Source organism: Cervus elaphus, chromosome 24, assembly GCF_910594005.1.
Source record: "Cervus elaphus chromosome 24, mCerEla1.1, whole genome shotgun sequence".
Taxonomy (NCBI): Eukaryota; Metazoa; Chordata; class Mammalia; order Artiodactyla; family Cervidae; genus Cervus; species Cervus elaphus.
In genome coordinates this window covers 12,091,100-12,107,837 of record NC_057838.1, presented here as the reverse complement: position 1 = coordinate 12,107,837, position 16,738 = coordinate 12,091,100, and positions in this window count along the sequence as shown.

Here is a 16,738-nt window from a genome sequence, read left to right as displayed (position 1 = left end):
CAGGAATAGGAAAAAAATTGACATTTTGAGCAATAATACAGAGAAACATTTAACCATGCTTTAAAGTTAGGAAGAATCATCTTCAACTTTACTTTTAAAGAAGCCACAGAGACCCATATTAGGCACAGTGGTTTATCCCAGGAAGAGTTCTTCATGTTTGTGTTTGAAATAAACAGATTATGATTTAATATTCACATTATATCTTTTTGTGTGTAAAGTGTTTTTAAATTTTGTTTGCATTGTCATGATCAGTCTTAGTTATTAAATAAATATCTCATGGCAAATGAAGAGTATCTGGTATTAGTGAGCTGGATCTTGTAAATTTCTTTATCTCTGTAAGCCTCAAATGTTTTCATCTGCAATTTAGATTAATGATACTTACCAATTAATTACCTTTTAAAGAAAGGGGTGAAGATAATATGCTCTATTACTCTATTTAAATAGAGTTGAAATATGATGATTACTGTATGTGGTAAGTAACAATCTTTAATAAGCATCAGCTCTATTGAAAAGCTTACCTTCTGGTCTTAAATTATTTAATGATCTTTGAGGGTGTTCAGAAATAATCCTGTCTTCAAATTGACCTCCTCTTGGGCTAAGTAACTTTCAACATGAAAAATATGATGCATTCAAAACAGAATATTCAGTCTCACAGTCGATAAGTCTTTTAATGAGTCTAAATCTTTCCTTCTAGCCTACAGCCTCAAAAAAATTTCACAGAAAACCTGGAAGTTGAATTTAGAATGGATTCACTCAGAACACTGTGGAAAATGATCATCTGTAGATGGCTCTGGTCCCATAGGCAGAAGGCAGAATGCGTGGTGGAAACACATTCAAAAGGGTCACTCCAACCTCGATGAACCTTGCTCTGGAGAATGTAAATAACAAAAAAAAAGACATTTTCGCCTGTGATGCAAGGATATTTAAAGCAGTTTCCACAAAAGTCCAAGGACTTTTCTTGTAGATTCTGTCTTCTCTCCCAGGAATTAATTATCTCTTTTGATAGAAAGGCTTTGCCTTGGAAGCAGCTATTCTGGAGAGACAGACCTAAGAAACACTCATTCTTGAGAGGGGAATTGTATTCACCGCAGTTCATTTCAGTTCTGTCATTCAGTCGTGTCCGACTCTTTGAGACCCCATGGACTGCAGCACACCAGATCTCCCTGTCCATCACCAACTCCCAGAGTTTACACAAACTCATGTCCATGGAGTCAGTGAAGCCATCCAATCATCTCATCCTCTGTCATCCCTTTCTCCTCCCACCTTCAATCTTTCCCAGCGTCAGTCTTTTCAAATAAGTCAGTTGAAAAGAGTCAGTATTCCCTGCACTTGCAACCAAAATGCGCAGGTCCCCTTTCTCTGTCTGAACCTGGATTTCTAAGAAAACTTAATGACATGTGGCTAGAAAAGATGGCTTACTTCCAGCATGGGGACCTGTGACATAACATATGCCCTCATGTTGGAAAGAGAACTTCTGTTTTCTTATAAATATTAAATCTTTTCTGAAAACCTAGTACTGATTTCTCAAGAGTTAGATAAGTGAGGGCATAATATTATTGGAAGCCATTTCAAAGTGCCTGAAATAAAAACCTTTTTAATTTCCCCTACATTCTTCTGAGGGCAATGGAAGTAAACAGAAAGTCTAATAGAATAAAGATAATTGATCTCTGGGATCCATATTGTGGTCAGTATTGAACACTAGGCAATACTAAACAAACATTTGGAGAGATATCTAAAGCATAAGAAGGGAGCCATAAATCAAACTACAAGTAGTTTTTCACATTATGGTCACTTTGTATTACTTTTTTTAGTTATTCTAGGAGGTATGCAATGATAAATTATTGAAGTTTTACTTTGTATTCCCTGATGGCCAATGATGTTGAGCATTTTTAAAAAAGGTTGCCATGAGTGTATCTTCTTTATGGAGGAGGGGTATCTTGTCAAGTTTCTTCATACAATTTAAAAATTGAATTCTGGGTTCTTATTTTTTGCTATAAGTGATTTTTATATAGTCTGGGTATATGTATTTTGTCATTTGTATTATACACATAAGATTTGTATATAAAATGTTATGCAAATATATGTAATTAAATATATTTACAAAATTTTTTTTTTTTTTATTCTCCTGGTCTTTGGCTTTCCTTTTATTTTTTAAAAGGGGTGACATCTGATGAGCAGGAAAGCAACAGGATTCTTCTTTTAATTTTTTATAGTTCATATTTATTGTATTGTACCTCATAAATACTATTTTACCTCAAGGTCAAAAACATTTTTTCTAGAATTTTTAAGTTTAGATTTCACATCCAGTTCTTGGACTCATTTTATATGAATTTTTATGTATAATGTGAAGTAGTGATTGAGGTTCTTTAGTTTTCTTTGTATATGAATATCCAATTAATTCAATATTGTTTGAAAAAAATATATATATATTTTCATTGAGTTACTTCAATAGCTTTGTTAGAAAATTTATATATTTAGATCTGTTTATGTTTCAATAGCACACAGCTTGGTTTGTGGGAATTTTACAGTATGTCTTGAATTTAGGTAGAATAATTTCTTTTATGGAGAATGATTTTGTATTTCAGATTTTTAAAAATAATATATTTCTATATAAATTTCAAAATAGAATTGTCAGTTTCTTCAAATATTCTGTGGACATATATCCCCCTTTACTTATATTTTTATTGAAGTATAGTTGGCTTATAATTTTCTGTTAGGTTCAACTGTAAAACAAAATGATACAATTATATTGGGTTGGTCAAAATGTTTAGTCAGATTTCTCCAACAACTTTTGGAAAGAGTAGAATCAATTTTTTGGCTACCCTGTATATATTTTTAAAATGTATACCTCAACTTTACTGTTTTTACTAACATTTTACACAGCATTTTGTTTTCAATTTCAGTTTCTAATTGCTATTTTTGCAGAAATAATTTTGATATTTTGTGTTGACATTGTATGTTGTGACATTGTTAAATTAACTGAGTAGGTATATTTGATTGTTTTTAGAGTCCTGAATATATATACCTTTATAATAATTCTGTCTACCTTGATATATTTTTTAATTGTTGCCTCTTCTCACCTTTATGTCCTCTATTTCATTTTCTTACCTTTGCAATATCTGGAATCTAGGTTACACTGCAGAAGAGAAATTCAGACTGGCCTAACTTGTTCGTTTACAATCTTAGAGACAATTCACCATTTAGTATGATGGTAGTTGTAGTATGTATACAGACACTCTTTATCAGGCTGGGCAAATTATTTTCTATTCTTCATTTTCTAAAATATTTTTATTTATAAATCTGAACTGAAATCTATTAACTCATATTAATTCCAAATAGGGAAAGGAGTGCATCAATGTTGTATATTGTCACACTGCTTATTTAACTTATATACAGAGGATATTATATGGAATGCCAGGATGGATGAAGCACAAGCTGGAATCAAGATTGCCGGGAGAAATATCAATAACCTCAGATATGCAGATGACACCACCCTTATGGCAGAAAGTGAAGAAGAACTAAAGACCCTCTTGATGAAAGTGAAAGAGGAGAGTGAAAAAGTTGGCTTAAAGCTCAACATTCAGAAAACTAAGATCACGGCATGTGGTCCCATCATTTCATGGCAAATAGATGGGGAATCAATGGAAACAGTGGCAGACTTTATTTTATTTTTTGAGTTTCAAAATCACTGCAGATGATGACAGTAGTCGTGAAATTAAAAGACACTTGCTCCTTGGAAGTAAAGCTATGACCAACCTATACAGCATATTAAAAAGCAGAGACATTACTTTGCCAACAAAGTTCTATCTAGTCAAAATTGTGGTTTTTCCAGTATCATGTATGGATGTGAGAGTTGGACTATAAAGAAATCAGAGTGCCAGAAAATTGATGCTTTTGAACTGTGGTGTTTGAGAAGACTCTTGAGAGTCCCTTGGACTGCAAGGAGAGTCAACTAGTCAATCATCAAGGAAATCAGCCCTGAATATTCATTGGAAGAACTGAAGCTGAAGCTCAAATACTTTGGCCACCTGATGTGAAGAACTGACTCATTGGAAAAGATCCTCATGCTGGGAAAGATTGAAGGCAGGAGAAAAAGGGGATGACAGAGGATGAGATGGTTGTGATGGCATCATGGACTCAATGTCCATGAGTTTGAGCAAGCTCCAAGAGTTGGTGATGGACAGGGAAGCCTGGCATCCTGCAGTCCATGGGGCTGCAAAGAGTCGGGCATGACTGAGCGACTGAAATGAGCTGAATGAATTCGTATGTATCTATGGAAGTGGCATTATAGTCTTCACCTTTAGTCTTTTATTTTAATGAATATTTTTGAATGTTAAAGGCTTTTAATTCTGATAAAAACTAAAATGCATGCATATTTCATATATGGGTATGTCTCTTAATATCTTTTTGCATATTTTGATAGGGGATATTTGTCATTTTCTTTCTTGTAATGCAATTTGTTACTTAAGAAATCCTTCCTGCATGAAATGATATGCCTACTATTCTCTATTTTTTGAAAAACTTTGTGTAGAAATTGCATTATTTATTTTTAACATATTTTATGGAATTTAGAAACTGAATATTTTGTACCTGGAGTTATTTTTGACTATGCTCTGAAGTACAAATTCAATCTCTTTCACTAATATAGGACTGTTCAGGTTTATAATTACATTTAATTATATTTTTACAGTAAAGTGGTTTTTAAGTTGTCAAATATTCTGGCTCAAATTTGTTCATGATATTTCTTACCTTTCTACTAATATCTGTAGAATCTGAATCTGTAATTCTGTGTTTTCATTCTTGAAGTGAGAAATATGTCTTTTCTTTCTCTCTTGTTCTCTTTCACCTTTTCTCCTTCTACTCCCACTTCTACTTTTTAATCTGGTTAAGGGCTTATCAGTTTTATTGATGTTTTCAAATAATCTGATTTATCTTTTATTGATTTTGGTATTATTTTTCATTTTATATTTCACTGATTTTTTCTTATCCTTATCATTTCCTATATTCTACCTACATTCCGCTTAATTTTCTCCAATTCTATCATTTTTATGACTCTATAAGTAGTAATAGTTAGTAATTGATATTGAACATTATTTTCTACCATATTTGCATTAATATCATGGTAATAATACATAATATATCATCTGCCTGTCCATCCACCTCTCTACCTGGTCATCTATATGATATAATATATGCATTTATTGATCTAGGTTGGGTATCCTATTTCCCTCATGGTCCACCACGTGGGGAATGACTGCAGCAGCTGATGGCTGACATATCCCCAAGATCCTTTGTCTATCAACATGACAGGCAACATTCTTTGTCCATAGTACTTCTTCTTGGTCATAAATTCAATTCAGCATTTGGTTAGCATTTTATAATCAATTTTCTGTCTCTTACTAGGAAGTCACATCCTTGTGGCTGAGGGTTGTGCTGAGAAGCCACTCAAAGTACTAATTTTTGGATTAGGCAATGTTGATAATTTAAAACTCTCCAAATTGCCTATTTTACTAGTCTATTATTATCTAAGAAGTACTTTCCTTTCTGATTATTCTCATATCTAGAGTTGCACTATTACCATCTTCTATATATATAAGATAGATATATATATATAATATATATATCTTATTATATCTATCTATATATATATAATGAACCACCTCAAGATATTTAGCCATTATTAATTTTGCCAGAGGCTTGGTTACACACTGAATAATGCAAGAGATAATAATCTTACAAAACAGACAGGATATAAGAAATAAAGCTAGTAACACTAATAAAGAAATAAGTAGAGATTTACACCATGTACTTTCAGAACCAAAACAAGTCTCTAAAAGACCAGCAAGACCAAAAAGTGGGTAACTTGAGCCCAAAATCTGATTTTGTGTGTGGGTCAGTAAATGCTTAATATTGTAGGATTCATCTGGTGTTAAAAGCAAAAACAGCATTCAATTTGAATTACAGCACAGGTGCCCCCTTGAAATGCTATATGGTTATTGAGGGCCACATGATTTTGTAATATAGTTTTCCTCATAATTTTGACTCCAGAATTTAGTACTTTTGTAGCCTAGTTACTGTCATTTAAGGCCTTCTGGGTGAATTCTGTCAAGATTTTTGTGTGTGCAATTGCATCTTCCAGTCCCACTGAAGGCACAAAAATAGCTGTTAAGTCATTATACCAGTGAAATACAGGTGTCTTGGTTCATTGGTCTCATACTGATGGCAAATTTCCTGAAGTAGTAACTAAATTAGCACACAAGATGCTATGACCACAAGGGAATCCCAAAGTATATCTTCCTATCTTTCCTGGCAGAAGCCAGGGCCATAGATCAGTGCATCAAAACCATTGAGTTCCATTAGATGCAACCAAGTATCATATTTCTAGAAGTGTGGCTCATGGGCTTCCCTTGTGGCTCAGTTGGTAAAGAATCCCCCTGAAATGGGGAAGACCTGGGTTCGATCCTTGGATTGGGAAGATCCCCTGGAGAAGGGAAAGACTACCCACTCCAGTATTCTGGCCTGGAGAATTCCGTGGACTAGTCCATGGGGTCAAAAAGAGTCATACATAACTGAGCGACTTTCACTTTCAGTATGACTCAGTCTGTCCCATACCAATCACTGTCTTTCAGAGACATTATATATTAAAATTTTTCACAAGGCATGTAGCCTAATTACCTAGTTCACTACGTCGTGTCCTACTTTTTGTCATCCACTGTCCTCCACTATCTCCCAGAATTAGCTCAAACTCATGTCTGTTGAATCGGTGATGCCATCCAACCATCTCATTCTCTGTTGTCCCCTTCTCTTCTTGCCTTCAATCTTACCCAGCATCAGGGTCTTTTCCAATGAGTCAGCTGTTCGCATCAGGTGGCCAAAGTATCGGAGTTTCATCTTCAGCATCAGTCCTTCCAATAAATAATCAGGGTTGATTTCCTTTAGGATTGACTAGTTTAATCTCCTTGCGGTCCAAGTGATGCTCAACAGTCATTGATTATATTTAGTATACTGATTATATTTATTACACTGATTATATCTATATCTATCTATCTATCTATCTATCTATATACTCCCAGCATGAGTGGAGAGGTTAAATGTAAATGACCATAGCCAGTTCTTAGCTATATATGTATATTGGATTTATTTAATCCAATAACTGAGAGAGGGACACTTGTAATCATTGGGAAGTTATAATTTTGCCTGAAATTTAGCTCATGAGTCTTATTGAGTTTGAATAACACTAGGGGAAAACTCCTATTTATGGCCAGAGTCGGAATAAGTACTCTGGTTGACTATCTACTAATAGCAGTAGTGGCCTCAACAAAAATATAACTTTTTTCTATAAAATAAATTTTTGAAAGAACTATCTATTCAGAGCCTTGGGGAAAAAAAAAAAAAAAAAACACCAAAGCAAACCAGAAGTACTGGAAGTAGGTAATTGACCACAAAGCCAACAATTTGGTTTCTAAAATTTACACAGGGTTGTGACTAAGATACAGAAAGCTTAGATTCATGAACAAAAGTCCAAGAAGTCAAGAAAACATTTAACAAAATCAAATAGATCAGATCTAGAATTTTGGGATAGCTATCTACTACTGATATCCTCTATTTTTAATCCTGATGTGTGTGTTTCTTTTCTATTAGAGCATTATTGTAAGGTGAGTTTGGGGTCATCAGTTTGCTGTCTAGATTGGTCCAGTACAAGGGAACTTGGTTCAAGAGAACTTGGTTCAAGTGATTCAAGAAAACCCATTTGATCATGGCATATGTTCCTTTTAATGTATTGTTGGATTTTATTTGCTAGTGATAGTATTTTGTTGCGAATTTTTGCATCTACATCTATCAGTGATATTGGTCTGTAATCTTTTCCCCTGATATCTTTGTTGCATAAGGATGATGGTGACCTCATAGAAAGAGTTTGTGAGTGTGCCTCCCTAATTGTTTGGAAGAGTTTGAGAAGGATATGCATTAGCTCTTCTCTAAATAATTGATAGAATTTGCCTGTGAAGCCATCTAGCCTTGGGCTTTTTTTGTTGGAAGATTTTTAATCATGGTTTTAATTTCAGTGCTTATAATAGGTCTGTTTGTGTTTTCTATTTCTTCCTTGTTCAGTCTTAAAAGGTTGTACTTTCCTAAGAATGTGTACCTTTCTTCTAGGTTGTCCCCTTTATTGGCATAGAATTATTGGTAGTAGTCTCTTATGATCCTTTGTATCTCTGCAATATCTGTTGTAACTTTTCCATTTTCATTTCTAATTTTATTGTTTTCAGTCTTCTTCCTTTTTTCTTCCCCCCTTGATGAGTCTGGCGATTCTCACCCAACAACAGCAACAAATTATAGTCTAAATAAAAATATCACCAGTAATTATAAGTTAGTAATTTTAATGTTTTCTAAGTATGAAAAGCAGCAAGAGTCTGGGTTTATTGAAGTCACACTCTGATATGCGTCTTTATTATCCACAACCAGTATCCTATTTTTCTCTATCCTGAATTCCCTTAGGGCACACCTTTGGGTCACTGCAGTGATGAGTGACTTGGCAATATCCTTTGTTTATTTAAATGGCGTGAGGCATTCTTTGTTCACAAATAATAATTAAGCTATAATTTGGAGGGTATTTTCTTTTTCTGACTTATGAGACATTATCAGTGTGCTATTTGGTATGAAAGTATTATAACTTCCATAGTGAAACTATATCACATGAAATGTTGAGAAATAATATCTCAGTCTCTGCAAAAATTGCCTTCCCTAAAACAAAATGTCCATTGCAGATGAAATTCTGGCTCTTTAGATTTCCCATTTTGCCTTAAAGTGTTTGGTTGCTCACTCTAAAATGGGTATATAATTTCATTAAGGCCAAATGCAATTCATGTCTCCATAATTGAGCTTAATTTCTTCATCTCTTCTTTGACATTTATTGTAAACAATATCAGGTGCTGTAATTCTGAGAGACATATGCTCATTTTATTATTCTTTCTTCTAATACTATTTAAATTCTATATCTACTCCTTTAATTGAAGATATATTGGGGAAAGTCATTTAAATTTATGGTATCATAAATCACTACCTAGAAGTAAATTGTCAGATCATAAGCCATGGCCACTTTAGTGGGTTTTGTCAAAAAAAGTTTCAAAATGTATTTATAAATCTATACTACTTACAGTTATATAAAATATTTTGTTCCTCATATTGGTAGCTTTATTTTTTTATCTCTCTTCTCTTGACTTATTTCTTTAAATTAATTAATTTATTTTAAATGAAGTTTAGTTACTTTACAATATTGTAGTGGTTTTTTCCATACATTGACATAAATCAGTCATGGGTGTAAATGGGTTTCTGACTTTTATTAATCCTTTCAACAAAAAGACTTTTGACTTTTGTCTTGTTTTCTATCTAGGGTTTTTTAACTGTGTCTTTGATTTCATTCTCTAGATTTGTAGTATCATATATCAATATTTTTAGATTTATTTTGTTTTCAAATTTTCAGATTTTGGTAACTAGGTGACTTAGATCATTTATTATCAAAATATTTTATTTCTTAATGGTAGAGGTTCAATTGCAATACTTTATATCATTTTATAAGGACAATAAGGGCATGTTATGAACACACTAAGACCAATAAATATAACATATAAAATGAGAAGTTCCAATAATTATATAAAATAATGAAACATATTAAAACAAATAATAGACAAAATCAGTATCTCTATGTGTTTTAAAGAAATTGAATTTCCAATTTCCAGTCTTCATAAACAAATTTACTGTACATATACTTTCATTAAAATTCTAAAAGAAATTAAAAAAGAAATAACATCTATCCTAAACAAAGTGCTAGACAAAAATGGGACATAAAAGATTACATCTGAATTCATTCTTTGAATTCAGTATTTCTCTTATACTTATCCACTTTTGTAGTTTTTCTACAAAATCTGTTTATTCTTTAAATTTTTCAACAGAGACAGTCATATCATCTGTGATTAAAGATCATTTTGCTTTATTTTCTAGTCTGGGTGATTTTTTTTTAAGTCTATTTCTTGTTGCTATTCAGTCACTAAGTTGTGTCTGACTCTTTGTGACTGAAAGACCCCACAGGACAGGCTTCCCTGTGCTTCACTATATCCCAGAGTTTGCTCAAACTCATGTTCATTGAGTCTAACTATAGAAAGGCAAAAATTGAATTTGGTAAGACTTCAATTTATAAAATCAATATAAAAATACTTTTATACCAGTAATAAGTAATCAACAATACATTATTTTAAATGCCATATGTAGTGGGATCAACTATATGAATTACTCAGGAATAAATTTCCCCAAAAACGTAGTAAATGTACATTAATTCAGAGAATTTTTTTATAAAAAGTATAGAAGATGTAAATAATAGAGAGCTCCATGTTTATATATCAAAAGGCTAGATCTCACTTAAAACATCTATCTTCCTTCAATTACTCTGAAAGAAACCCCCTTCAAGAAATCAGAACAGAACTTATATACACGTGTATGAGAGAAATTCAAAAGAATATTCTAATTATTATATTGAAATAGAGGTGATATGTCTTCTTAAAAATTACCTTATTAAAAATATTTGAAGAACTTACACTACCTAATTTAAATGGTTATTATAAATCCACAGTGGTCTAGTTGTGATTTTTTTATAAGTATAGACAAGTAGATCAATGTAAGAGGTTGTCTGAAGCATATCCAGAGGAAACTTTTAGAATATAGACTTGCGTATCATGGAGAGGAATTGGTAAACATTTTCACTGAGCCTATGTAACCTACAAAACTGAAGTGTCGTAAAAGAAAAATAAAGAATTTTTATTTAAAAATGAAAATTAAAACTGAATGAAAGTTCCAATGTACATTTAGTGCTGATTTCTTGTGATATTTTCATTAGATTCTTAGCTTATGATATATTGTTTCTACCTTAAATTGTGTATGGATATCTATTCTTTTATCATTCCTTTCTATACTCTACTTCCCAACAATCAGTTCCATCAATTTTAATCCCTGAAAATGAATAAACTTGTTCTTACCCTGGTATTGCAGCTTATTGATCTACCTACTCTATTTACGACAGTTCTTCTATATATATAATCTGTATTTGAATGGTAGCTGTCTTCTCTTTGTTCTCTTTGTCCTCCCTAATCCTAGCTTTTCCAAAAGCCAATGTATTTGCTTTCATGAGAATTTAAAAATGCTTTAATACTGCAGTCTGATCATCCATTTTTCATCTCTGGTGATTAATGGATATTTAAGTTTTACTCCACTTGTAAAACCTAAGCTTATAAACTATTCTAAGATCTATTGAGATTTTTACTTTTATTTCCTTTGCTGTAGGAGACAGATGAAAAAAAAAAGTTTCTACAATTGATGTCAAAGGACATTCTGCCTATGTTTTCATCTAGAATTTTTATAGTACCTAATCTTATATTTAGGTCTTTAATTCATTTTGGTATTACTTTTGTATATGATGTTAGAGAATGTCCTAATTATATTTTTTCCATGTAGCTGTCCAGTTTTCCCTGAACTATTTAATTAAGTGACTGTCCTTAAAAAAAAAAAAAGTATTTTTATATTGGGACATACTTGATTAACAATGTTATGTTAGTTTCAGGTATGATATCTTTTCTCCATTGTATATTCTTGCCTCCTTTATCAAAGATTAATTGACCATGTGTGTGTGAGTTTATTTCTGGGTTCTCTGTTGGGTTTGGTTCTGTTTTTTTATGGTTTATTTTGCTTATGAAAGTTTGTAAGTTTGGTTAGATGCCACTTGCTTATTTTTGCTTCTATTTTATTTATTTATTTATTTTTACATTGGGAGTCTGACCTAAGAAAACATTGGCACACTTTATGTCAGAGAATGTTATGCTTATATTCTCTTCTGGAAGTTTTATGGTGACATGTCTTATACTTCAGTCTTTAGCCATTTTGAGTTTATTTTTGTATATAGTGTGAAATTATGTTCTAATTTCATTGATTTTTTTGGCTTCACTGAGTCTTAGTTGTGGGATCTAGATCCCTGACCAGGGATTGAACCCAGGGCCCCAGCATTTCATTGATTTACACGTGGCTTTTCAAATTTCTCAATACTGATTGCTAAAGAGACTGTCTATTCTTTAATGTATATTATTGCCTCCTTATGTTAATGTATAACCTAAGATTAATAGACCATAAATGTTTGGGTTTATTTGTGAGATCTCTCTTCCATTCAGTGTATAAATTTGTGTATATATTATATATATGCGGGTTTCCCTTGTGGTTCAGCTGTAAAGAATCTGCCTGCAATGTGGGAGACCTGGGTTAGATCCCTGGGTTGAGAAGATCCCCTGGAGATGGGAACAGCTACCCACTCCGGTATTATGGCCTGGAGAATTCCATGGACTGTATACTTCATGGGGTCACAGAGTCGGACACGACTGAGTCACTTTTTATGTATATGTATGTGTGCATACATTCTTTTTCTCATAGCCTGTGGATTTCCTTTTCATTTAAAAGAGACAGTATATGACTAGCAGAAGATTTAAGTTATTAACAAATTTCAACTTTTCAGTTTTTCTTATGGCTTGGGTTATGATGCCATGTCTAAATTTTGGTCCAATTCAAGCTCAAATGTATTTCTTTCAGACTTTTTCCAGGCTTGAGTTTAATATCTAGACCTCTCACTCATTTTGTATTAGTTTCAATGTACAGTGTGAGGCAGTGGTTGAGGTTCATTTTTGTTATTGTTGTTGTTATATATGTATATCAAATAGAACCAGAATTTGTTGAAAAATCTGTTTTTCCTGCATTGAATGGCCTTGATATCTTTTTAAAAGATCCTACATTTACTTTTATTTATGAGCATTCTATTACGTTTCAGTACTACACAGTATGGTTGATGGGAGTCTTATAGTAAGTCTTGAGTAAAGGTAGAATCAGTCCTCTGTGTTTTGCTTTGCTTTTTTCCTCAGAGTGATTTTCTATAGCAGGTTCATGTAAAATTGTACATTTCCATATATTAATACATTTTAAAATATGATTGTCAGTTTCTTAAATATCCTGTGATATATTTACTGGAATTACATTGAAATAGAAAAATTGATAAGGTGAATATATTCAGTCTCTTAATCTATCAACAGAGTATATTTCTACCTTTACTTGTTATTTTTTCAACATTATTTTCTGTTTTTCATATACAAATATTAAAAATATTTTAAAAATATATCCATCGAATTTTGTGTTTAATAGTGTTTTACATAGTGCATTGTTTCTAATTTCAGTGTTAATTGTTTTTATAAAAATTCATTTGATATTTGTGTTGACATTGTATCCTGCAAAATGTTAATTTAACAGCTTAAGTATATTTCTTTTTTTGTACAGTCCTTAATATTTTATACCTATATATTGATATTATCTGGCATAAATATATGTGTAAAATTTTGCCTGTTTGTTTTCTCATCTGTAACTCTTTTATTTTATTTTTGTTGTTGTTGTTGCAATGGCTGGGTCTAAAGTAGAATCCAGAGGAGAATTTGCATGGGAAAGTCTCGTCTTGTTTCCAATCTCAGAGGAAAAGCACCACTAAGTACAGCTATAGGTTTATGCAGATGCTCTTTTATCAGGTTGAGTAAGTTAATTTTCATTCCTTGTTTGGCAACATTTTTTATTCATAAATCTAAATAGTAATGCATGCATTTGTATGCACTTATTGAAATGGTAATTTTCTCTTTTATTCTGTTAAGTAAGTGAATATAATTGATTATGTTTCTAATTTTAAACAATATTGTATTCCGGGTGTAACCTACATACATCATCAGTTCAGTTCCGTTCTGTTGCCCAGTTGTATCTGACCCATTGCGACCCCATAGACTACATAGACCCTGTGGAACCTGTGCAAGTCAGGCTTCCCAGTCCATTGCCAACCACAGTTTGCTCAAACTCACGTCCATCAAGTCAGTGATGCCATGCAAACATCACATCCAATGTTGTCCCCTTCTCCTACTTCTTTCAATCTTTCCAAGTATCAGGGTCTTTTCAAATGAGTCAGTTCTTGGCATCAGGTGGCCAAAGTATTGCAGTTTCACCTTCAACATCAGTCCTTCCAATGAATATTCAGGACTGATTTCCTTTAGGATGGACTAGTTGGATCTCTTGCAGTCCAAGGGGCTCTCAAGAGTCTTCTCCAACACCACAGTTCAAAGGCATTGATTCTTCAGCACTCAGCATTCTTTATAGTGCAACACTCCCATCCATGCATGATTACTGGAAAAACGATAGCTTTGACTAGATGGACTTTTGTTGGGAAATAATGTCTCTGCTTTTTAATATGTTGTCTAGCTTAGTCATAACTTTTCTTTCAAGGAGCAAGGATCTTTTAATTTCATGGCTGCAGTCACCATCTGCAGTGATTTTGGAGCCCCCAAAAATTAAGTCAGCCACTGTTGCCACAGTTTCCCCATCTATTTGCCATGAAGTGATGGGACAAGATGCCATGATCTCAGTTTTCTGAAAGTTGAGCTTTAACCCAAAATTTTCACTCTCCTCTTTTACTTTCATCAAGAGGCTTTTTAGTTCTTCTTCACTTTCTGCCATAAGGGTGTGTCATCTCCATATCTGAGGTTATTGGTATTTCTCCTGGCAATCTTGATTCCAGCTTGTGCTTCCTCTAGCCCAGCATTTCACATGGTGTAATCTGCATATAAGTTAAATAGGCAGGGTGACAATATACAGCCTTGACATACTCCTTTTCCTATTTGGAACCAGTCTGTTGTTCCATGTCCAGTTCTAACTGTTTCTTCCTGACGTGTATACAGATTTCTCGAGTCAGGTCAGGTGGTCTGGCATTCCATCTCTTTCAGAATTTTCCACAGTTTATTGTGATCCACACAGTCAAAGGCTTTGGCATAGTCAATAAAGCAGAAATAGATGTTTTTCTGGAACTCTCTTGCTTTTTTGAAGATCCAGTGGATGTTGGCAATTTGGTTTCTGGTTCCTCTGTCTTTTCTGAAACCAACTTGAACATCTGGATGTTCACGGTTCACATATTGCTGGAGCCTAGCTTGGAGAATTTTGAGCATTGCTTTGTTAGCGTGCGAGATGAGTGCAATTGTGCAGTAGTTTCAGCATTCTTTGGCATTGCCTTTTTTTGGCACTGGAATGAAAACTGACCTTTTCCAGTCCTGTGGCCACTGATGAGTTTTCCAAATTTGCTGGCATATTGAGTGCAGTGCTTTCACAGCATCATCTTTTGGGATTTGAAATAGCTCAACTGGAATTTCATCACCTGCACTAGCTTTGTTCATAGTGATGCTTCCTAAGGCCCACTTGACTTTGCATTCCAGGATGACTGACTCTAGGTGAGTGATCACACCATCATGATTACCTGGGTCATAATAACTTTGTACAGTTCTTCTGTGTATTCTTGCCACCTCTTCTTAATATATTCTGCTTCTGTTATGTCCATACCATTTCTCTCGTTTATTGAACCCATCTTTGCATGAAATGTTCTCTTGGTATCTCTAATTTTCTTGAAGAAATCTCTAGTCTTTCCCATTCCATTATTTTCCTCTATTCTTTTGCACTGATCACTGAAGAAGGCATTCTTTTCTCTCCTTGCCAGTCTTTGGAACTCTGCATTCAAATGGGTATCTTTCCTTTTCTCCTTTGCTTTTTGCTTCTTTCTTTTCGCAGCTACTTGTAAGCCCCCCTCAGTCAGCCATTTTGCTTTTTTGCATTTCTTTTTCTTGGGGATCGTCTTGCTCCCTGTCTCCCCTACATTGTCACAAACCTCTGTCCATTGTTCATCACGCATCTTGTCTATCAGATCTAGTCCCTTAAATCTATTTCTCTCTTCCACTGTATGATCATAAGGGATTTGCTTTAGGTCATACCTGAGTGGTCTAGTGGTTTTCCCTATTTTCTTCAATTTAAGTCTAAATTTGGCAATAGGGAATTCTTGATCTGAGCCACAGTCAGCTCCTGGTCTTGCTTTTCTGACTGTATAAGTCTTCTCCATCTTTGGCTGCAAAGAATGCAATCAATCTGATTTTGGTGTTGACCATCTGGTGATGTTCACGTGTAGAGTCTTCTCTTGTGCTGTTGGAAGAGGGTGTTTGCTATGATCAGTGCATGCTCTTGGCAAAACTCTATTAGCCTTTGTCCTGCTTCATTCTGTACTCTGCGGCCAAATTTGCCTTTGAGTTACTCCAGGTGTTTCTTGACTTCCTACTTTTGCATCCCAGTCCCCTATAATGAAAAGGACATCTTTTTTGGGTGTTAGTTCTAGAAGGTCTTGTAGGTCTTCATAGAACCATTCAACTTCAGCTTCTTCAACATTACTGGTCGGGGCATAGACTTGGATTACCATGATATTGAATGGTTTGCCTTGGAAACGAACAGAGATCATTCTGTCATTTTTGAGATTGCATTCCAAGTACTGCATTTTGGACCCTTTTGTTGACTATGATAGCTACTCCATTTCTTCTAAGGGATTCCTGCCCAGGAGCAGACAAATGAAGACAATATTTTCAGCTTCAAAGTGGTAGCTTGACATACCCCATGCATCTGCATTATAATTTTCTTCCCCCTTTTGGGATTTCTCAATGGATTTAAGTACTGTGAAAGCTTCATTTCTCTTTCTCATTATTCACAATTGAATCCCAGCAACTATTAATATGCTGGATACATTTCTTGAATATGAAAATATTTGCTTTTTAATGAATGAAGAATAAATAAGATGATTTGAATATATTTACACTGAATT